This window comes from Apis cerana, unplaced genomic scaffold (genome assembly GCF_029169275.1).
Source record: "Apis cerana isolate GH-2021 unplaced genomic scaffold, AcerK_1.0 Chr0_AcerK, whole genome shotgun sequence".
Taxonomy (NCBI): domain Eukaryota; kingdom Metazoa; phylum Arthropoda; class Insecta; order Hymenoptera; family Apidae; genus Apis; species Apis cerana.
Genome location: NW_026893558.1, coordinates 3,622,290 through 3,648,083, shown reverse-complemented (window position 1 = coordinate 3,648,083; position 25,794 = coordinate 3,622,290). Strand labels below are relative to the sequence as shown.

At 19.2% G+C, this 25,794-nt stretch overlaps 1 long non-coding RNA gene across 38 annotated transcripts in view; it reads right to left on the bottom strand.

Annotated features, from left to right (window-relative positions):
- The window catches only part of LOC133667547 (uncharacterized), a 42,276-nt gene extending 17,206 nt beyond the window's left edge, over positions 1-25,070 (bottom strand). For 10 of the 38 annotated variants that reach the window (XR_009833249.1, XR_009833245.1, XR_009833244.1 and 7 more), the window contains exons 1-21: positions 23,727-24,171; positions 23,160-23,334; positions 22,630-22,749; positions 20,971-21,170; positions 19,752-19,852; positions 19,186-19,360; positions 18,651-18,769; positions 16,990-17,190; positions 15,775-15,875; positions 15,208-15,382; positions 14,671-14,790; positions 11,783-13,203; positions 11,216-11,390; positions 10,690-10,809; positions 9,022-9,222; positions 7,797-7,897; positions 5,028-5,228; positions 3,804-3,904; positions 3,237-3,411; positions 2,700-2,819; positions 1,034-1,234 (exon numbers count right to left, since the gene is read on the bottom strand). This is a non-coding gene — a long non-coding RNA (uncharacterized LOC133667547). Of the gene's footprint in view, positions 1-1,033; positions 1,235-2,699; positions 2,820-3,236; positions 3,412-3,803; positions 3,905-5,027; positions 5,229-7,796; positions 7,898-9,021; positions 9,223-10,689; positions 10,810-11,215; positions 11,391-11,782; positions 13,204-14,670; positions 14,791-15,207; positions 15,383-15,774; positions 17,191-18,650; positions 18,770-19,185; positions 19,361-19,751; positions 20,189-20,970; positions 21,171-22,629; positions 22,750-23,159; positions 23,335-23,726; positions 24,173-24,945 lie in introns of those variants that run through there. The other 28 variants (XR_009833263.1, XR_009833266.1, XR_009833268.1 and 25 more) reach the window with 25 other exon arrangements.
- Between the last annotated feature and the right edge of the window lie 724 nt (positions 25,071-25,794).

The window sequence follows — 25,794 nt, the reverse complement described above, 5'->3', positions numbered from 1 at the left end:
CGGTAAGAATTTTAAGTATTTCGCACTTCAGAACAAAACGTGACCAGCCGTTACCACGATTTTCAACTATGAACTACTGCCATGCGCATTATGATGCGCACTATGATGCGCACTGACTCGTTTCGTTACTGGGCCTTTTTGATTAGTTGAAGCGATGTGGTTTACTTCAATTTATTTTTATTCATTTTAATTTTACGCGCGAAAATCGAATATATATATTATAAATATTCATTATTTAATTATAAATACATCATAATCTTACAAACATATGTCAATTGAAAATATAATAAAAATAAATTATTTAATTTAATTTATTATAAAAATTATCCATTTGTAAAATTAAACATTTAAAGTAAAAATTGAAAATTTGAAAAAAATATATTATGAAACAGAAGTTAATGTAAAGTATATCTAAATTACAAAGTATAACAGAAAAAGAATAAAGAGAATTCTTGTACATAATAGAAGATAAATGTTAAATTAAAAAAGATGCCGAAAAATAAATTAAAAAATTTTATATAAATATTAATATAATTTAATATTAATATAAAAATTATATAAAATAAATAAAATATACAATAAAGTATATAAATTTTTATATTAATTTCAATTTTTTATTCTTATACCATACATAGATCATTTTAAAAAATCACCCATATCATTTACATTAAAAATAAAGTTAAGTTTCACATCATTCAACATTACTCAATCATAAAATTTTTAAATATTTTAGTCTAGATCTTAATACAAAAATCTAAAATCTAAAAAAATACGAAATTAAAATCTAAAATAAAGAAAAAAAAAATCTAAAAATACGAAAATAATTAAGGTTTTGAATTTCTAAAATATGAAAAAGGATTTTCATATATCACGTCTATTATGTACTTCGTGTAAATATAAAAACTATATAAAAATTAAAATCATAATTAAATTAAATTAAGAAAGAATGATCATAAGTTATATTTTATAATAGATTATATAAATATTGTATTATATATGCAAATGTGATTGTGAATGCATATCTGATACTCACGCTGAAGTCTGAAGAAAATTGAATTCTTATTCCCTTTATGATTGTTTGTCATCGTTGATTGTTTGCCTTGTCTCAAAGAAGACACACTGTATTCATGCATATAGCCAATATCTTTTCTTCTATATGTGGTCAGACTCTTCTTCGACTCATCCGTGCTCTAACATCCTCTTTCTATTCCTCATTCTTTTCCTTTTATATCATCTAAAATTGAATCGATAAGAACATCGATGTGTAAACTTTCTTTTATTTATCTTTCGAAGACATAAATTAATTCGTCGTAAGATTAATAAAATAAATTTTATTTTACCGAATGAAATAACATATATATACACAAATAAATATATACAAAAAATATGTATATATAGATACGTACAATATAAAGAAAATATGCAAAAATATGTAAAATATGCAAAATATGCAACATAGAAATATTTTTGGAATTATTTAATCATGACAAATTTCTGTCTAAATGGTTTATCTATTTTTTATAAAAAATATGCACTTATATAAATATCAGCAGTTTAATAAGATAATAATATGACAATTATCTTATTATCTTAATAATAAGATAAAGTGATAATAAAAATAATAATAAAATCTTTAAATAAAAAAATTAAATTTGAAAATATTTAAAAGTTGGAATTTTATAATATATATAATGTATTTTTCAATAGGATAACAATAGAGTGAAAACTTTTATAGATAAAAAGATAACTAGCTTCTTGCATAGTAGATGATTTCTTGAAAAAAACATTGATTTTCTCTTATATCAAGAAAAAAGAAAAAAAGATATTTAAAATAAAAAAATAAAAATAAGAAACTATTAACATGTGCATTTATGTTAAGTAATTGATAAATAAGCATTGACTCTAATTTTGCATATAATTATCATAATTAAATTTATTTAGAACTAACTTATTATGCACTAAAAACAAAAATACTATTATGAGACAAACATTGACTCTACTGACCACATTGCTCATTGAATACAAACATCTTTTAAGAATAAAATGCAGGAGAAGCTGTCTCTTGAAAGCTGTTATAAAATGTAAAATAATTTTTTTCTTAAAAATAGTATTTATTGAAGTTTTGGAATAATAAAAATGAAATTATATTCAATAAGAAACTTAAACTTCAATAAGAAAATAAAGAATTGAATTTTTCTAATAATTCTAATAATAATAAACATTGAAATTCTATTCAAAAACATTGAATACAAAAGATTGAAATTTAGATTGATTTTTTTTATTGAAATTTTCTTTGCATCATCAATAATTATTTATTCTAATTATCTATTATCTTAAGAGAAAGACTGATTCTATTTTTCACACACCGAATATAATAAAATGTTATATTCTATATAATATATGTATGTATAAAATATAATGTTATATTCTGTAATAATATTTTATTTATGCCATATAATATGTCATATAATATAATATTTATGTCATATTATAGAAATATTTGAAAATGTTTACAAGTTTACAAGAAAATTTACAAGAAAAATAACAAATTATAGATCATTTCAAAATCTTTCCTATTATCTTCAAATTTTCAATTATTAATGTAAGTAATCAAATTATGAATTATATAAAAAATGATATCTATATATTATGTAACTTAATAATTAATAATTTAATAAAAAAAATGCAGAAGTGCTTACCATTTTTTACAATAAAAATATTTATTTATTTATATTATTTATATTTTAAATATTTATTTATATTTTTTTTTTCTTTATGTAAAATATATCATGACATCCATATTGAAAATTTTTTCCAACCTAAAATAAAATAAAATAAAATAAAATAAAATAAAATAAAATAAAATCTCAACAATCAATTATTATGCATAAAAATTGAATCTTTAAAATAAATATATACACAAATATACAAATATATACATATATATATATATATAGATATATACATATGTATATATATAGATATATGTGTAATGAAAGAATAATATGTATGCAAAAAATTAAGCTAATTGTATTGAAATAATCTAGTTCTATTTTCATAAAAATTCATAATACAAATTAATATACTGATCAAATAAACTAATCAAATAAACAAATAAAAAAAAAATAAATTCATCAGAGAATTATCAATAATATTCCATAAATAATTGAATAAACATGTATTTATAAAACAATAGTATAAAAAGTAAAAGAAAATAAATATTAAATAAATATTACCAAATAGATAAAGCACACTTGAAGAAATTCTAATCGTCACGAATGTCAACAGTAGAATGAAATTTAGCGTAACTAATTCGATGTATCGAATTTCAAAACAGAAAGAGAATATGCTCAACAACAATTCGACAAATTGAACATACAGAATATAATACAATAACGAACCACCAATTTTCTGAAAGATTGAATTATAAGAAATGTTTTCAGTTTTGAAACTGATCATAAAATCAAAAGAAACAAATAATATTATATTAATTAATATAATAATATTATAAATAATATTATAGCAATAGTATCGGAAAAATACATACATGAAAACATATATATATATTTAAAATATATATGTACACGTAAAATATATATATATATAAAATATATATATACGTAAAATTTATATATGTATACACAAAATATACATATACGTAAAATATATATATACGAAGATACGTGAAATATTATATTGATTGTAATCTAACAATTTTATGTCAATAAAAAGAAATTTATAATTATATTTCTTTAAAATAAATCTCATCATATTTGTGAAAAATGGATTACATCTTCACTTACATTTTTCAAGCCATCTTGTCTTCGAAGTTCCAATGAAATGATAATTGATCTTTATATCTTTATATTACCTTCGTCATCTTCATCAAAAATCTTCAATTCTGCTATAATAATGATTAAACAAATGCATATTATACAAAACTTATTAAAACTTATTGTTAAATATAAATAATAATTATAATATCATATCCTATCGGTAAGAATTTTAAGTATTTCGCACTTCAGAACAAAACGTGACCAGCCGTTACCACGATTTTCAACTATGAACTACTGCCATGCGCATTATGATGCGCACTATGATGCGCACTGACTCGTTTCGTTACTGGGCCTTTTTGATTAGTTGAAGCGATGTGGTTTACTTCAATTTATTTTTATTCATTTTAATTTTACGCGCGAAAATCGAATATATATATTATAAATATTCATTATTTAATTATAAATACATCATAATCTTACAAACATATGTCAATTGAAAATATAATAAAAATAAATTATTTAATTTAATTTATTATAAAAATTATCCATTTGTAAAATTAAACATTTAAAGTAAAAATTGAAAATTTGAAAAAAATATATTATGAAACAGAAGTTAATGTAAAGTATATCTAAATTACAAAGTATAACAGAAAAAGAATAAAGAGAATTCTTGTACATAATAGAAGATAAATGTTAAATTAAAAAAGATGCCGAAAAATAAATTAAAAAATTTTATATAAATATTAATATAATTTAATATTAATATAAAAATTATATAAAATAAATAAAATATACAATAAAGTATATAAATTTTTATATTAATTTCAATTTTTTATTCTTATACCATACATAGATCATTTTTAAAAAATCACCCATATCATTTACATTAAAAATAAAGTTAAGTTTCACATCATTCAACATTACTCAATCATAAAATTTTTAAATATTTTAGTCTAGATCTTAATACAAAAATCTAAAATCTAAAAAATACGAAATTAAAATCTAAAATAAAGAAAAAAAAAATCTAAAAATACGAAAATAATTAAGGTTTTGAATTTCTAAAATATGAAAAAGGATTTTCATATATCACGTCTATTATGTACTTCGTGTAAATATAAAAACTATATAAAAATTAAAATCATAATTAAATTAAATTAAGAAAGAATGATCATAAGTTATATTTTATAATAGATTATATAAATATTGTATTATATATGCAAATGTGATTGTGAATGCATATCTGATACTCACGCTGAAGTCTGAAGAAAATTGAATTCTTATTCCCTTTATGATTGTTTGTCATCGTTGATTGTTTGCCTTGTCTCAAAGAAGACACACTGTATTCATGCATATAGCCAATATCTTTTCTTCTATATGTGGTCAGACTCTTCTTCGACTCATCCGTGCTCTAACATCCTCTTTCTATTCCTCATTCTTTTCCTTTTATATCATCTAAAATTGAATCGATAAGAACATCGATGTGTAAACTTTCTTTATTTATCTTTCGAAGACATAAATTAATTCGTCGTAAGATTAATAAAATAAATTTTATTTTACCGAATGAAATAACATATATATACACAAATAAATATATACAAAAAATATGTATATATAGATACGTACAATATAAAGAAAATATGCAAAAATATGTAAAATATGCAAAATATGCAACATAAAAATATTTTTGGAATTATTTAATCATGACAAATTTCTGTCTAAATGGTTTATCTATTTTTTATAAAAAATATGCACTTATATAAATATCAGCAGTTTAATAAGATAATAATATGACAATTATCTTATTATCTTAATAATAAGATAAAGTGATAATAAAAATAATAATAAAATCTTTAAATAAAAAAAATTAAATTTGAAAATATTTAAAAGTTGGAATTTTATAATATATATAATGTATTTTTCAATAGGATAACAATAGAGTGAAAACTTTTATAGATAAAAAGATAACTAGCTTCTTGCATAGTAGATGATTTCTTGAAAAAAACATTGATTTTCTCTTATATCAAGAAAAAAGAAAAAAAGATATTTAAAATAAAAAAATAAAAATAAGAAACTATTAACATGTGCATTTATGTTAAGTAATTGATAAATAAGCATTGACTCTAATTTTGCATATAATTATCATAATTAAATTTATTTAGAACTAACTTATTATGCACTAAAAACAAAAATACTATTATGAGACAAACATTGACTCTACTGACCACATTGCTCATTGAATACAAACATCTTTTAAGAATAAAATGCAGGAGAAGCTGTCTCTTGAAAGCTGTTATAAAATGTAAAATAATTTTTTTCTTAAAAATAGTATTTATTGAAGTTTTGGAATAATAAAAAATGAAATTATATTCAATAAGAAACTTAAACTTCAATAAGAAAATAAAGAATTGAATTTTTCTAATAATTCTAATAATAATAAACATTGAAATTCTATTCAAAAACATTGAATACAAAAGATTGAAATTTAGATTGATTTTTTTTATTGAAATTTTCTTTGCATCATCAATAATTATTTATTCTAATTATCTATTATCTTAAGAGAAAGACTGATTCTATTTTTCACACACCGAATATAATAAAATGTTATATTCTATATAATATATGTATGTATAAAATATAATGTTATATTCTGTAATAATATTTTATTTATGCCATATAATATGTCATATAATATAATATTTATGTCATATTATAGAAATATTTGAAAATGTTTACAAGTTTACAAGAAAATTTACAAGAAAAATAACAAATTATAGATCATTTCAAAATCTTTCCTATTATCTTCAAATTTTCAATTATTAATGTAAGTAATCAAATTATGAATTATATAAAAATGATATCTATATATTATGTAACTTAATAATTAATAATTTAATAAAAAAATGCAGAAGTGCTTACCATTTTTACAATAAAAATATTTATTTATTTATATTATTTATATTTTAAATATTTATTTATATTTTTTTTTTCTTTATGTAAAATATATCATGACATCCATATTGAAAATTTTTTCCAACCTAAAATAAAATAAAATAAAATAAAATAAAATAAAATAAAATAAAATCTCAACAATCAATTATTATGCATAAAAATTGAATCTTTAAAATAAATATATACACAAATATACAAATATATACATATATATATATATATAGATATATACATATGTATATATATAGATATATGTGTAATGAAAGAATAATATGTATGCAAAAAATTAAGCTAATTGTATTGAAATAATCTAGTTCTATTTTCATAAAAATTCATAATACAAATTAATATACTGATCAAATAAACTAATCAAATAAACAAATAAAAAAAAAATAAATTCATCAGAGAATTATCAATAATATTCCATAAATAATTGAATAAACATGTATTTATAAAACAATAGTATAAAAAGTAAAAGAAAATAAATATTAAATAAATATTACCAAATAGATAAAGCACACTTGAAGAAATTCTAATCGTCACGAATGTCAACAGTAGAATGAAATTTAGCGTAACTAATTCGATGTATCGAATTTCAAAACAGAAAGAGAATATGCTCAACAACAATTCGACAAATTGAACATACAGAATATAATACAATAACGAACCACCAATTTTCTGAAAGATTGAATTATAAGAAATGTTTTCAGTTTTGAAACTGATCATAAAATCAAAAGAAACAAATAATATTATATTAATTAATATAATAATATTATAAATAATATTATAGCAATAGTATCGGAAAAAATACATACATGAAAACATATATATATATTTAAAATATATATGTACACGTAAAATATATATATATATAAAATATATATATACGTAAAATTTATATATGTATACACAAAATATACATATACGTAAAATATATATATACGAAGATACGTGAAATATTATATTGATTGTAATCTAACAATTTTATGTCAATAAAAAGAAATTTATAATTATATTTCTTTAAAATAAATCTCATCATATTTGTGAAAAATGGATTACATCTTCACTTACATTTTTCAAGCCATCTTGTCTTCGAAGTTCCAATGAAATGATAATTGATCTTTATATCTTTATATTACCTTCGTCATCTTCATCAAAAATCTTCAATTCTGCTATAATAATGATTAAACAAATGCATATTATACAAAACTTATTAAAACTTATTGTTAAATATAAATAATAATTATAATATCATATCCTATCGGTAAGAATTTTAAGTATTTCGCACTTCAGAACAAAACGTGACCAGCCGTTACCACGATTTTCAACTATGAACTACTGCCATGCGCATTATGATGCGCACTATGATGCGCACTGACTCGTTTCGTTACTGGGCCTTTTTGATTAGTTGAAGCGATGTGGTTTACTTCAATTTATTTTTATTCATTTTAATTTTACGCGCGAAAATCGAATATATATATTATAAATATTCATTATTTAATTATAAATACATCATAATCTTACAAACATATGTCAATTGAAAATATAATAAAAATAAATTATTTAATTTAATTTATTATAAAAATTATCCATTTGTAAAATTAAACATTTAAAGTAAAAATTGAAAATTTGAAAAAATATATTATGAAACAGAAGTTAATGTAAAGTATATCTAAATTACAAAGTATAACAGAAAAAGAATAAAGAGAATTCTTGTACATAATAGAAGATAAATGTTAAATTAAAAAAGATGCCGAAAAATAAATTAAAAAATTTTATATAAATATTAATATAATTTAATATTAATATAAAAATTATATAAAATAAATAAAATATACAATAAAGTATATAAATTTTTATATTAATTTCAATTTTTTATTCTTATACCATACATAGATCATTTTAAAAAAATCACCCATATCATTTACATTAAAAAATAAAGTTAAGTTTCACATCATTCAACATTACTCAATCATAAAATTTTTAAATATTTTAGTCTAGATCTTAATACAAAAATCTAAAATCTAAAAGAATACGAAATTAAAATCTAAAATAAAGAAAAAAAAAATCTAAAAATACGAAAATAATTAAGGTTTTGAATTTCTAAAATATGAAAAAGGATTTTCATATATCACGTCTATTATGTACTTCGTGTAAATATAAAAACTATATAAAAATTAAAATCATAATTAAATTAAATTAAGAAAGAATGATCATAAGTTATATTTTATAATAGATTATATAAATATTGTATTATATATGCAAATGTGATTGTGAATGCATATCTGATACTCACGCTGAAGTCTGAAGAAAATTGAATTCTTATTCCCTTTATGATTGTTTGTCATCGTTGATTGTTTGCCTTGTCTCAAAGAAGACACACTGTATTCATGCATATAGCCAATATCTTTTCTTCTATATGTGGTCAGACTCTTCTTCGACTCATCCGTGCTCTAACATCCTCTTTCTATTCCTCATTCTTTTCCTTTTATATCATCTAAAATTGAATCGATAAGAACATCGATGTGTAAACTTTCTTTTATTTATCTTTCGAAGACATAAATTAATTCGTCGTAAGATTAATAAAATAAATTTTATTTTACCGAATGAAATAACATATATATACACAAATAAATATATACAAAAAATATGTATATATAGATACGTACAATATAAAGAAAATATGCAAAAATATGTAAAATATGCAAAATATGCAACATAAAAAATATTTTTGGAATTATTTAATCATGACAAATTTCTGTCTAAATGGTTTATCTATTTTTTATAAAAAATATGCACTTATATAAATATCAGCAGTTTAATAAGATAATAATATGACAATTATCTTATTATCTTAATAATAAGATAAAGTGATAATAAAAATAATAATAAAATCTTTAAATAAAAAAATTAAATTTGAAAATATTTAAAAGTTGGAATTTTATAATATATATAATGTATTTTTCAATAGGATAACAATAGAGTGAAAACTTTTATAGATAAAAAGATAACTAGCTTCTTGCATAGTAGATGATTTCTTGAAAAAAACATTGATTTTCTCTTATATCAAGAAAAAAGAAAAAAAAGATATTTAAAATAAAAAAATAAAAATAAGAAACTATTAACATGTGCATTTATGTTAAGTAATTGATAAATAAGCATTGACTCTAATTTTGCATATAATTATCATAATTAAATTTATTTAGAACTAACTTATTATGCACTAAAAACAAAAATACTATTATGAGACAAACATTGACTCTACTGACCACATTGCTCATTGAATACAAACATCTTTTAAGAATAAAATGCAGGAGAAGCTGTCTCTTGAAAGCTGTTATAAAATGTAAAATAATTTTTTTCTTAAAAATAGTATTTATTGAAGTTTTGGAATAATAAAAATGAAATTATATTCAATAAGAAACTTAAACTTCAATAAGAAAATAAAGAATTGAATTTTTCTAATAATTCTAATAATAATAAACATTGAAATTCTATTCAAAAACATTGAATACAAAAGATTGAAATTTAGATTGATTTTTTTTATTGAAATTTTCTTTGCATCATCAATAATTATTTATTCTAATTATCTATTATCTTAAGAGAAAGACTGATTCTATTTTTCACACACCGAATATAATAAAATGTTATATTCTATATAATATATGTATGTATAAAATATAATGTTATATTCTGTAATAATATTTTATTTATGCCATATAATATGTCATATAATATAATATTTATGTCATATTATAGAAATATTTGAAAATGTTTACAAGTTTACAAGAAAATTTACAAGAAAAATAACAAATTATAGATCATTTCAAAATCTTTCCTATTATCTTCAAATTTTCAATTATTAATGTAAGTAATCAAATTATGAATTATATAAAAAATGATATCTATATATTATGTAACTTAATAATTAATAATTTAATAAAAAAAATGCAGAAGTGCTTACCATTTTTTACAATAAAAATATTTATTTATTTATATTATTTATATTTTAAATATTTATTTATATTTTTTTTTTCTTTATGTAAAATATATCATGACATCCATATTGAAAATTTTTTCCAACCTAAAATAAAATAAAATAAAATAAAATAAAATAAAATAAAATAAAATAAAATCTCAACAATCAATTATTATGCATAAAAATTGAATCTTTAAAATAAATATATACACAAATATACAAATATATACATATATATATATATATAGATATATACATATATGTGTAATGAAAGAATAATATGTATGCAAAAAATTAAGCTAATTGTATTGAAATAATCTAGTTCTATTTTCATAAAAATTCATAATACAAATTAATATACTGATCAAATAAACTAATCAAATAAACAAATAAAAAAAAAATAAATTCATCAGAGAATTATCAATAATATTCCATAAATAATTGAATAAACATGTATTTATAAAACAATAGTATAAAAAGTAAAAGAAAATAAATATTAAATAAATATTACCAAATAGATAAAGCACACTTGAAGAAATTCTAATCGTCACGAATGTCAACAGTAGAATGAAATTTAGCGTAACTAATTCGATGTATCGAATTTCAAAACAGAAAGAGAATATGCTCAACAACAATTCGACAAATTGAACATACAGAATATAATACAATAACGAACCACCAATTTTCTGAAAGATTGAATTATAAGAAATGTTTTCAGTTTTGAAACTGATCATAAAATCAAAAGAAACAAATAATATTATATTAATTAATATAATAATATTATAAATAATATTATAGCAATAGTATCGGAAAAATACATACATGAAAACATATATATATATTTAAAATATATATGTACACGTAAAATATATATATATATAAAATATATATATACGTAAAATTTATATATGTATACACAAAATATACATATACGTAAAATATATATATACGAAGATACGTGAAATATTATATTGATTGTAATCTAACAATTTTATGTCAATAAAAAGAAATTTATAATTATATTTCTTTAAAATAAATCTCATCATATTTGTGAAAAATGGATTACATCTTCACTTACATTTTTCAAGCCATCTTGTCTTCGAAGTTCCAATGAAATGATAATTGATCTTTATATCTTTATATTACCTTCGTCATCTTCATCAAAAATCTTCAATTCTGCTATAATAATGATTAAACAAATGCATATTATACAAAACTTATTAAAACTTATTGTTAAATATAAATAATAATTATAATATCATATCCTATCGGTAAGAATTTTAAGTATTTCGCACTTCAGAACAAAACGTGACCAGCCGTTACCACGATTTTCAACTATGAACTACTGCCATGCGCATTATGATGCGCACTATGATGCGCACTGACTCGTTTCGTTACTGGGCCTTTTTGATTAGTTGAAGCGATGTGGTTTACTTCAATTTATTTTTATTCATTTTAATTTTACGCGCGAAAATCGAATATATATATTATAAATATTCATTATTTAATTATAAATACATCATAATCTTACAAACATATGTCAATTGAAAATATAATAAAAATAAATTATTTAATTTAATTTATTATAAAAATTATCCATTTGTAAAATTAAACATTTAAAGTAAAAATTGAAAATTTGAAAAAAATATATTATGAAACAGAAGTTAATGTAAAGTATATCTAAATTACAAAGTATAACAGAAAAAGAATAAAGAGAATTCTTGTACATAATAGAAGATAAATGTTAAATTAGAAAGATGCCGAAAAATAAATTAAAAATTTTATATAAATATTAATATAATTTAATATTAATATAAAAATTATATAAAATAAATAAAATATACAATAAAGTATATAAATTTTTATATTAATTTCAATTTTTTATTCTTATACCATACATAGATCATTTTAAAAAATCACCCATATCATTTACATTAAAAATAAAGTTAAGTTTCACATCATTCAACATTACTCAATCATAAAATTTTTAAATATTTTAGTCTAGATCTTAATACAAAAATCTAAAATCTAAAAAATACGAAATTAAAATCTAAAATAAAGAAAAAAAAAATCTAAAAATACGAAAATAATTAAGGTTTTGAATTTCTAAAATATGAAAAAGGATTTTCATATATCACGTCTATTATGTACTTCGTGTAAATATAAAAACTATATAAAAATTAAAATCATAATTAAATTAAATTAAGAAAGAATGATCATAAGTTATATTTTATAATAGATTATATAAATATTGTATTATATATGCAAATGTGATTGTGAATGCATATCTGATACTCACGCTGAAGTCTGAAGAAAATTGAATTCTTATTCCCTTTATGATTGTTTGTCATCGTTGATTGTTTGCCTTGTCTCAAAGAAGACACACTGTATTCATGCATATAGCCAATATCTTTTCTTCTATATGTGGTCAGACTCTTCTTCGACTCATCCGTGCTCTAACATCCTCTTCTATTCCTCATTCTTTTCCTTTTATATCATCTAAAATTGAATCGATAAGAACATCGATGTGTAAACTTTCTTTTATTTATCTTTCGAAGACATAAATTAATTCGTCGTAAGATTAATAAAATAAATTTTATTTTACCGAATGAAATAACATATATATACACAAATAAATATATACAAAAAATATGTATATATAGATACGTACAATATAAAGAAAATATGCAAAAATATGTAAAATATGCAAAATATGCAACATAAAAATATTTTTGGAATTATTTAATCATGACAAATTTCTGTCTAAATGGTTTATCTATTTTTTATAAAAAATATGCACTTATATAAATATCAGCAGTTTAATAAGATAATAATATGACAATTATCTTATTATCTTAATAATAAGATAAAGTGATAATAAAAATAATAATAAAATCTTTAAATAAAAAAATATTAAATTTGAAAATATTTAAAAGTTGGAATTTTATAATATATATAATGTATTTTTCAATAGGATAACAATAGAGTGAAAACTTTTATAGATAAAAAGATAACTAGCTTCTTGCATAGTAGATGATTTCTTGAAAAAAACATTGATTTTCTCTTATATCAAGAAAAAAGAAAAAAAAGATATTTAAAATAAAAAAATAAAAATAAGAAACTATTAACATGTGCATTTATGTTAAGTAATTGATAAATAAGCATTGACTCTAATTTTGCATATAATTATCATAATTAAATTTATTTAGAACTAACTTATTATGCACTAAAAACAAAAATACTATTATGAGACAAACATTGACTCTACTGACCACATTGCTCATTGAATACAAACATCTTTTAAGAATAAAATGCAGGAGAAGCTGTCTCTTGAAAGCTGTTATAAAATGTAAAATAATTTTTTTCTTAAAAATAGTATTTATTGAAGTTTTGGAATAATAAAAATGAAATTATATTCAATAAGAAACTTAAACTTCAATAAGAAAATAAAGAATTGAATTTTTCTAATAATTCTAATAATAATAAACATTGAAATTCTATTCAAAAACATTGAATACAAAAGATTGAAATTTAGATTGATTTTTTTTATTGAAATTTTCTTTGCATCATCAATAATTATTTATTCTAATTATCTATTATCTTAAGAGAAAGACTGATTCTATTTTTCACACACCGAATATAATAAAATGTTATATTCTATATAATATATGTATGTATAAAATATAATGTTATATTCTGTAATAATATTTTATTTATGCCATATAATATGTCATATAATATAATATTTATGTCATATTATAGAAATATTTGAAAATGTTTACAAGTTTACAAGAAAATTTACAAGAAAAATAACAAATTATAGATCATTTCAAAATCTTTCCTATTATCTTCAAATTTTCAATTATTAATGTAAGTAATCAAATTATGAATTATATAAAAATGATATCTATATATTATGTAACTTAATAATTAATAATTTAATAAAAAAAATGCAGAAGTGCTTACCATTTTTTACAATAAAAATATTTATTTATTTATATTATTTATATTTTAAATATTTATTTATATTTTTTTTTTCTTTATGTAAAATATATCATGACATCCATATTGAAAATTTTTTCCAACCTAAAATAAAATAAAATAAAATAAAATAAAATAAAATAAAATAAAATAAAATCTCAACAATCAATTATTATGCATAAAAATTGAATCTTTAAAATAAATATATACACAAATATACAAATATATACATATATATATATATAGATATATACATATGTATATATATAGATATATGTGTAATGAAAGAATAATATGTATGCAAAAAATTAAGCTAATTGTATTGAAATAATCTAGTTCTATTTTCATAAAAATTCATAATACAAATTAATATACTGATCAAATAAACTAATCAAATAAACAAATAAAAAAATAAATTCATCAGAGAATTATCAATAATATTCCATAAATAATTGAATAAACATGTATTTATAAAACAATAGTATAAAAAGTAAAAGAAAATAAATATTAAATAAATATTACCAAATAGATAAAGCACACTTGAAGAAATTCTAATCGTCACGAATGTCAACAGTAGAATGAAATTTAGCGTAACTAATTCGATGTATCGAATTTCAAAACAGAAAGAGAATATGCTCAACAACAATTCGACAAATTGAACATACAGAATATAATACAATAACGAACCACCAATTTTCTGAAAGATTGAATTATAAGAAATGTTTTCAGTTTTGAAACTGATCATAAAATCAAAAGAAACAAATAATATTATATTAATTAATATAATAATATTATAAATAATATTATAGCAATAGTATCGGAAAAATACATACATGAAAACATATATATATATTTAAAATATATATGTACACGTAAAATATATATATATATAAAATATATATATACGTAAAATTTATATATGTATACACAAAATATACATATACGTAAAATATATATATACGAAGATACGTGAAATATTATATTGATTGTAATCTAACAATTTTATGTCAATAAAAAGAAATTTATAATTATATTTCTTTAAAATAAATCTCATCATATTTGTGAAAAATGGATTACATCTTCACTTACATTTTTCAAGCCATCTTGTCTTCGAAGTTCCAATGAAATGATAATTGATCTTTATATCTTTATATTACCTTCGTCATCTTCATCAAAAATCTTCAATTCTGCTATAATAATGATTAAACAAATGCATATTATACAAAACTTATTAAAACTTATTGTTAAATATAAATAATAATTATAATATCATATCCTATCGGTAAGAATTTTAAGTATTTCGCACTTCAGAACAAAACGTGACCAGCCGTTACCACGATTTTCAACTATGAACTACTGCCATGCGCATTATGATGCGCACTATGATGCGCACTGACTCGTTTCGTTACTGGGCCTTTTTGATTAGTTGAAGCGATGTGGTTTACTTCAATTTATTTTTATTCATTTTAATTTTACGCGCGAAAATCGAATATATATATTATAAATATTCATTATTTAATTATAAATACATCATAATCTTACAAACATATGTCAATTGAAATATAATAAAAATAAATTATTTAATTTAATTTATTATAAAATTATCCATTTGTAAAATTAAACATTTAAAGTAAAATTGAAAATTTGAAAAAATATATTATGAAACAGAAGTTAATGTAAAGTATATCTAAATTACAAAGTATAACAGAAAAAGAATAAAGAGAATTCTTGTACATAATAGAAGATAAATGTTAAATTAAAAAAGATGCCGAAAATAAATTAAAAATTTATATAAATATTAATATAATTTAATATTAATATAAAAATTATATAAAAATAAATAAAATATACAATAAAGTATATAAATTTTTATATTAATTTCAATTTTTATTCTTATACCATACATAGATCATTTTAAAAAAATCACCATATCATTTACATTAAAAATAAAGTTAAGTTTCACATCATTCAACATTACTCAATCATAAAATTTTTAAATATTTTAGTCTAGATCTTAATACAAAATCTAAAATCTAAAAATACGAAATTAAAATCTAAAATAAAGAAAAAAAATCTAAAAATACGAAAATAATTGCTATAGTTTTGAATTTCTAAAATATGAAAAAGGATTTTCATATATCACGTCTATTATGTACTTCGTGTAAATATAAAAACTATATAAAAATTAAAATCATAATTAAATTAAATTAAGAAAGAATGATCATAAGTTATATTTTATAATAGATTATATAAATATTGTATTATATATGCAAATGTGATTGTGAATGCATATCTGATACTCACGCTGAAGTCTGAAGAAAATTGAATTCTTATTCCCTTTATGATTGTTTGTCATCGTTGATTGTTTGCCTTGTCTCAAAGAAGACACACTGTATTCATGCATATAGCCAATATCTTTTCTTCTATATGTGGTCAGACTCTTCTTCGACTCATCCGTGCTCTAACATCCTCTTTCTATTCCTCATTCTTTTCCTTTTATATCATCTAAAATTGAATCGATAAGAACATCGATGTGTAAACTTTCTTTTATTTATCTTTCGAAGACATAAATTAATTGTCGTAAGATTAATAAAATAAATTTTATTTTACCGAATGAAATAACATATATATACACAAATAAATATATACAAAAAATATGTATATATAGATACGTACAATATAAAGAAAATATGCAAAAATATGTAAAATATGCAAAATATGCAACATAAAAATATTTTTGGAATTATTTAATCATGACAAATTTCTGTCTAAATGGTTTATCTATTTTTTATAAAAATATGCACTTATATAAATATCAGCAGTTTAATAAGATAATAATATGACAATTATCTTATTATCTTAATAATAAGATAAAGTGATAATAAAAATAATAATAAAATCTTTAAATAAAAAAATTAAATTTGAAAATATTTAAAAGTTGGAATTTTATAATATATATAATGTATTTTTCAATAGGATAACAATAGAGTGAAAACTTTTATAGATAAAAAGATAACTAGCTTCTTGCATAGTAGATGATTTCTTGAAAAAACATTGATTTTCTCTTATATCAAGAAAAAGAAAAAAAGATATTTAAAATAAAAAAATAAAAATAAGAAACTATTAACATGTGCATTTATGTTAAGTAATTGATAAATAAGCATTGACTCTAATTTTGCATATAATTATCATAATTAAATTTATTTAGAACTAACTTATTATGCACTAAAAACAAAAATACTATTATGAGACAAACATTGACTCTACTGACCACATTGCTCATTGAATACAAACATCTTTTAAGAATAAAATGCAGGAGAAGCTGTCTCTTGAAAGCTGTTATAAAATGTAAAATAATTTTTTTCTTAAAAATAGTATTTATTGAAGTTTTGGAATAATAAAAATGAAATTATATTCAATAAGAAACTTAAACTTCAATAAGAAAATAAAGAATTGAATTTTTCTAATAATTCTAATAATAATAAACATTGAAATTCTATTCAAAAACATTGAATACAAAAGATTGAAATTTAGATTGATTTTTTTTATTGAAATTTTCTTTGCATCATCAATAATTATTTATTCTAATTATCTATTATCTTAAGAGAAAGACTGATTCTATTTTTCACACACCGAATATAATAAAATGTTATATTCTATATAATATATGTATGTATAAAATATAATGTTATATTCTGTAATAATATTTTATTTATGCCATATAATATGTCATATAATATAATATTTATGTCATATTATAGAAATATTTGAAAATGTTTACAAGTTTACAAGAAAATTTACAAGAAAAATAACAAATTATAGATCATTTCAAAATCTTTCCTATTATCTTCAAATTTTCAATTATTAATGTAAGTAATCAAATTATGAATTATATAAAAATGATATCTATATATTATGTAACTTAATAATTAATAATTTAATAAAAAAAATGCAGAAGTGCTTACCATTTTTTACAATAAAATATTTATTTATTTATATTATTTATATTTTAAATATTTATTTATATTTTTTTTTTCTTTATGTAAAATATATCATGACATCCATATTGAAAATTTTTTCCAACCTAAAATAAAATAAAATAAAATAAAATAAAATAAAATAAAATAAAATCTCAACAATCAATTATTATGCATAAAAATTGAATCTTTAAAATAAATATATACACAAATATACAAATATATACATATATATATATATAGATATATATATATATATATATATATAGATATATGTGTAATGAAAGAATAATATGTATGCAAAAAATTAAGCTAATTGTATTGAAATAATCTAGTTCTATTTTCATAAAAATTCATAATACAAATTAATATACTGATCAAATAAACTAATCAAATAAACAAATAAAAAAAAATAAATTCATCAGAGAATTATCAATAATATTCCATAAATAATTGAATAAACATGTATTTATAAAACAATAGTATAAAAAGTAAAAGAAAATAAATATTAAATAAATATTACCAAATAGATAAAGCACACTTGAAGAAATTCTAATCGTCACGAATGTCAACAGTAGAATGAAATTTAGCGTAACTAATTCGATGTATCGAATTTCAAAACAGAAAGAGAATATGCTCAACAACAATTCGACAAATTGAACATACAGAATATAATACAATAACGAACCACCAATTTTCTGAAAGATTGAATTATAAGAAATGTTTTCAGTTTTGAAACTGATCATAAAATCAAAAGAAACAAATAATATTATATTAATTAATATAATAATATTATAAATAATATTATAGCAATAGTATCGGAAAAATACATACATGAAAACATATATATATATTTAAAATATATATGTACACGTAAAATATATATATATATAAAATATATATATACGTAAAATTTATATATGTATACACAAAATATACATATACGTAAAATATATATATACGAAGATACGTGAAATATTATATTGATTGTAATCTAACAATTTTATGTCAATAAAAAGAAATTTATAATTATATTTCTTTAAAATAAATCTCATCATATTTGTGAAAATGGATTACATCTTCACTTACATTTTTCAAGCCATCTTGTCTTCGAAGTTCCAATGAAATGATAATTGATCTTTATATCTTTATATTACCTTCGTCATCTTCATCAAAAATCTTCAATTCTGCTATAATAATGATTAAACAAATGCATATTATACAAAACTTATTAAAACTTATTGTTAAATATAAATAATAATTATAATATCATATCCTATCGGTAAGAATTTTAAGTATTTCGCACTTCAGAACAAAACGTGACCAGCCGTTACCACGATTTTCAACTATGAACTACTGCCATGCGCATTATGATGCGCACTATGATGCGCACTGACTCGTTTCGTTACTGGGCCTTTTTGATTAGTTGAAGCGATGTGGTTTACTTCAATTTATTTTTATTCATTTTAATTTTACGCGCGAAAATCGAATATATATATTATAAATATTCATTATTTAATTATAAATACATCATAATCTTACAAACATATGTCAATTGAAAATATAATAAAAATAAATTATTTAATTTAATTTATTATAAAAATTATCCATTTGTAAAATTAAACATTTAAAGTAAAAATTGAAAATTTGAAAAAATATATTATGAAACAGAAGTTAATGTAAAGTATATCTAAATTACAAAGTATAACAGAAAAAGAATAAAGAGAATTCTTGTACATAATAGAAGATAAATGTTAAATTAGAAAGATGCCGAAAAATAAATTAAAAATTTTATATAAATATTAATATAATTTAATATTAATATAAAAATTATATAAAATAAATAAAATATACAATAAAGTATATAAATTTTTATATTAATTTCAATTTTTATTCTTATACCATACATAGATCATTTTAAAAAATCACCCATATCATTTACATTAAAAATAAAGTTAAGTTTCACATCATTCAACATTACTCAATCATAAAATTTTTAAATATTTTAGTCTAGATCTTAATACAAAAATCTAAAATCTAAAAAATACGAAATTAAAATCTAAAATAAAGAAAAAAAAAATCTAAAAATACGAAAATAATTAAGGTTTTGAATTTCTAAAATATGAAAAAGGATTTTCATATATCACGTCTATTATGTACTTCGTGTAAATATAAAAACTATATAAAAATTAAAATCATAATTAAATTAAATTAAGAAAGAATGATCATAAGTTATATTTTATAATAGATTATATAAATATTGTATTATATATGCAAATGTGATTGTGAATGCATATCTGATACTCACGCTGAAGTCTGAAGAAAATTGAATTCTTATTCCCTTTATGATTGTTTGTCATCGTTGATTGTTTGCCTTGTCTCAAAGAAGACACACTGTATTCATGCATATAGCCAATATCTTCCTTCTATATGTGGTCAGACTCTTCTTCGACTCATCCGTGCTCTAACATCCTCTTTCTATTCCTCATTCTTTTCCTTTTATATCATCTAAAATTGAATCGATAAGAACATCGATGTGTAAACTTTCTTTTATTTATCTTTCGAAGACATAAATTAATTCGTCGTAAGATTAATAAAATAAATTTTATTTTACTGAATGAAATAACATATATATACACAAATAAATATATACAAAAAATATGTATATATAGATACGTACAATATAAAGAAAATATGCAAAAATATGTAAAATATGCAAAATATGCAACATAAAAATATTTTTGGAATTATTTAATCATGACAAATTTCTGTCTAAATGGTTTATCTATTTTTTATAAAAAATATGCACTTATATAAATATCAGCAGTTTAATAAGATAATAATATGACAATTATCTTATTATCTTAATAATAAGATAAAGTGATAATAAAAATAATAATAAAATCTTTAAATAAAAAAATTAAATTTGAAAATATTTAAAAGTTGGAATTTTATAATATATATAATGTATTTTTCAATAGGATAACAATAGAGTGAAAACTTTTATAGATAAAAAGATAACTAGCTTCTTGCATAGTAGATGATTTCTTGAAAAAACATTGATTTTCTCTTATATCAAGAAAAAAGAAAAAGATATTTAAAATAAAAATAAAAATAAGAAACTATTAACATGTGCATTTATGTTAAGTAATTGATAAATAAGCATTGACTCTAATTTTGCATATAATTATCATAATTAAATTTATTTAGAACTAACTTATTATGCACTAAAAACAAAAATACTATTATGAGACAAACATTGACTCTACTGACCACATTGCTCATTGAATACAAACATCTTTTAAGAATAAAATGCAGGAGAAGCTGTCTCTTGAAAGCTGTTATAAAATGTAAAATAATTTTTTTCTTAAAAATAGTATTTATTGAAGTTTTGGAATAATAGAAATGAAATTATATTCAATAAGAAACTTAAACTTCAATAAGAAAATAAAGAATTGAATTTTTCTAATAATTCTAATAATAATAAACATTGAAATTCTATTCAAAAACATTGAATACAAAAGATTGAAATTTAGATTGATTTTTTTTATTGAAATTTTCTTTGCATCATCAATAATTATTTATTCTAATTATCTATTATCTTAAGAGAAAGACTGATTCTATTTTTCACACACCGAATATAATAAAATGTTATATTCTATATAATATATGTATGTATAAAATATAATGTTATATTCTGTAATAATATTTTATTTATGCCATATAATATGTCATATAATATAATATTTATGTCATATTATAGAAATATTTGAAAATGTTTACAAGTTTACAAGAAAATTTACAAGAAAAATAACAAATTATAGATCATTTCAAAATCTTTCCTATTATCTTCAAATTTTCAATTATTAATGTAAGTAATCAAATTATGAATTATATAAAAATGATATCTATATATTATGTAACTTAATAATTAATAATTTAATAAAAAAAATGCAGAAGTGCTTACCATTTTTTACAATAAAAATATTTATTTATTTATATTATTTATATTTTAAATATTTATTTATATTTTTTTTTTCTTTATGTAAAATATATCATGACATCCATATTGAAAATTTTTTCCAACCTAAAATAAAATAAAATAAAATAAAATAAAATAAAATAAAATAAAATCTCAACAATCAATTATTATGCATAAAAATTGAATCTTTAAAATAAATATATACACAAATATACAAATATATACATATATATATATATATATATATATATAGATATATACATATATGTGTAATGAAAGAATAATATGTATGCAAAAAATTAAGCTAATTGTATTGAAATAATCTAGTTCTATTTTCATAAAAATTCATAATACAAATTAATATACTGATCAAATAAACTAATCAAATAAACAAATAAAAAAAAATAAATTCATCAGAGAATTATCAATAATATTCCATAAATAATTGAATAAACATGTATTTATAAAACAATAGTATAAAAAGTAAAAGAAAATAAATATTAAATAAATATTACCAAATAGATAAAGCACACTTGAAGAAATTCTAATCGTCACGAATGTCAACAGTAGAATGAAATTTAGCGTAACTAATTCGATGTATCGAATTTCAAAACAGAAAGAGAATATGCTCAACAACAATCTGACAAATTGAACATACAGAATATAATACAATAACGAACCACCAATTTTCTGAAAGATTGAATTATAAGAAATGTTTTCAGTTTTGAAACTGATCATAAAATCAAAAGAAACAAATAATATTATATTAATTAATATAATAATATTATAAATAATATTATAGCAATAGTATCGGAAAAATACATACATGAAAACATATATATATATTTAAAATATATATGTACACGTAAAATATATATATATATAAAATATATATATACGTAAAATTTATATATGTATACACAAAATATACATATACGTAAAATATATATATACGAAGATACGTGAAATATTATATTGATTGTAATCTAACAATTTTATGTCAATAAAAAGAAATTTATAATTATATTTCTTTAAAATAAATCTCATCATATTTGTGAAAAATGGATTACATCTTCACTTACATTTTTCAAGCCATCTTGTCTTCGAAGTTCCAATGAAATGATAATTGATCTTTATATCTTTATATTACCTTCGTCATCTTCATCAAAAATCTTCAATTCTGCTATAATAATGATTAAACAAATGCATATTATACAAAACTTATTAAAACTTATTGTTAAATATAAATAATAATTATAATATCATATCCTATCGGTAAGAATTTTAAGTATTTCGCACTTCAGAACAAAACGTGACCAGCCGTTACCACGATTTTCAACTATGAACTACTGCCATGCGCATTATGATGCGCACTATGATGCGCACTGACTCGTTTCGTTACTGGGCCTTTTTGATTAGTTGAAGCGATGTGGTTTACTTCAATTTATTTTTATTCATTTTAATTTTACGCGCGAAAATCGAATATATATATTATAAATATTCATTATTTAATTATAAATACATCATAATCTTACAAACATATGTCAATTGAAAATATAATAAAAATAAATTATTTAATTTAATTTATTATAAAATTATCCATTTGTAAAATTAAACATTTAAAGTAAAAATTGAAAATTTGAAAAAATATATTATGAAACAGAAGTTAATGTAAAGTATATCTAAATTACAAAGTATAACAGAAAAAGAATAAAGAGAATTCTTGTACATAATAGAAGATAAATGTTAAATTAGAAAAGATGCCGAAAAATAAATTAAAAAATTTTATATAAATATTAATATAATTTAATATTAATATAAAAATTATATAAAATAAATAAAATATACAATAAAGTATATAAATTTTTATATTAATTTCAATTTTTTATTCTTATACCATACATAGATCATTTTAAAAAATCACCCATATCATTTACATTAAAAATAAAGTTAAGTTTCACATCATTCAACATTACTCAATCATAAAATTTTTAAATATTTTAGTCTAGATCTTAATACAAAAATCTAAAATCTAAAAAAATACGAAATTAAAATCTAAAATAAAGAAAAAAATCTAAAAATACGAAAATAATTAAGGTTTTGAATTTCTAAAATATGAAAAAGGATTTTCATATATCACGTCTATTATGTACTTCGTGTAAATATAAAAACTATATAAAAATTAAAATCATAATTAAATTAAATTAAGAAAGAATGATCATAAGTTATATTTTATAATAGATTATATAAATATTGTATTATATATGCAAATGTGATTGTGAATGCATATCTGATACTCACGCTGAAGTCTGAAGAAAATTGAATTCTTATTCCCTTTATGATTGTTTGTCATCGTTGATTGTTTGCCTTGTCTCAAAGAAGACACACTGTATTCATGCATATAGCCAATATCTTTCTTCTATATGTGGTCAGACTCTTCTTCGACTCATCCGTGCTCTAACATCCTCTTCTATTCCTCATTCTTTTCCTTTTATATCATCTAAAATTGAATCGATAAGAACATCGATGTGTAAACTTTCTTTATTTATCTTTCGAAGACATAAATTAATTGTCGTAAGATTAATAAAATAAATTTTATTTTACTGAATGAAATAACAAATATATACACAAATAAATATATACAAAAATATGTATATATAGATACGTACAATATAAAGAAAATATGCAAAAATATGTAAAATATGCAAAATATGCAAATATAAAAATATTTTTGGAATTATTTAATCATGACAAATTTCTGTCTAAATGGTTTATCTATTTTTATAAAAATATGCACTTATATAAATATCAGCAGTTTAATAAGATAATAATATGACAATTATCTTATTATCTTAATAATACACATACACACACTAGTAATTAATATAATAAACATATATTTCAAGATGCATATCAATACTATATATCAAGGAACAAAAGTAAACAAAAAAAGATAATCATAATTTCAATCATACAAATAATACACACAATTATTCTATTCTTAATAATTGAATTTGTTTCTGGAAATTAATATTATCAATACTTTTTATTACAACGCTATTACTATGGATTTAAAGCGATACTTAGATTAATTTTAAATTAGTTTCTCGTGAATTGAAACAGAAAATGAAAACACAATTTCATCACACT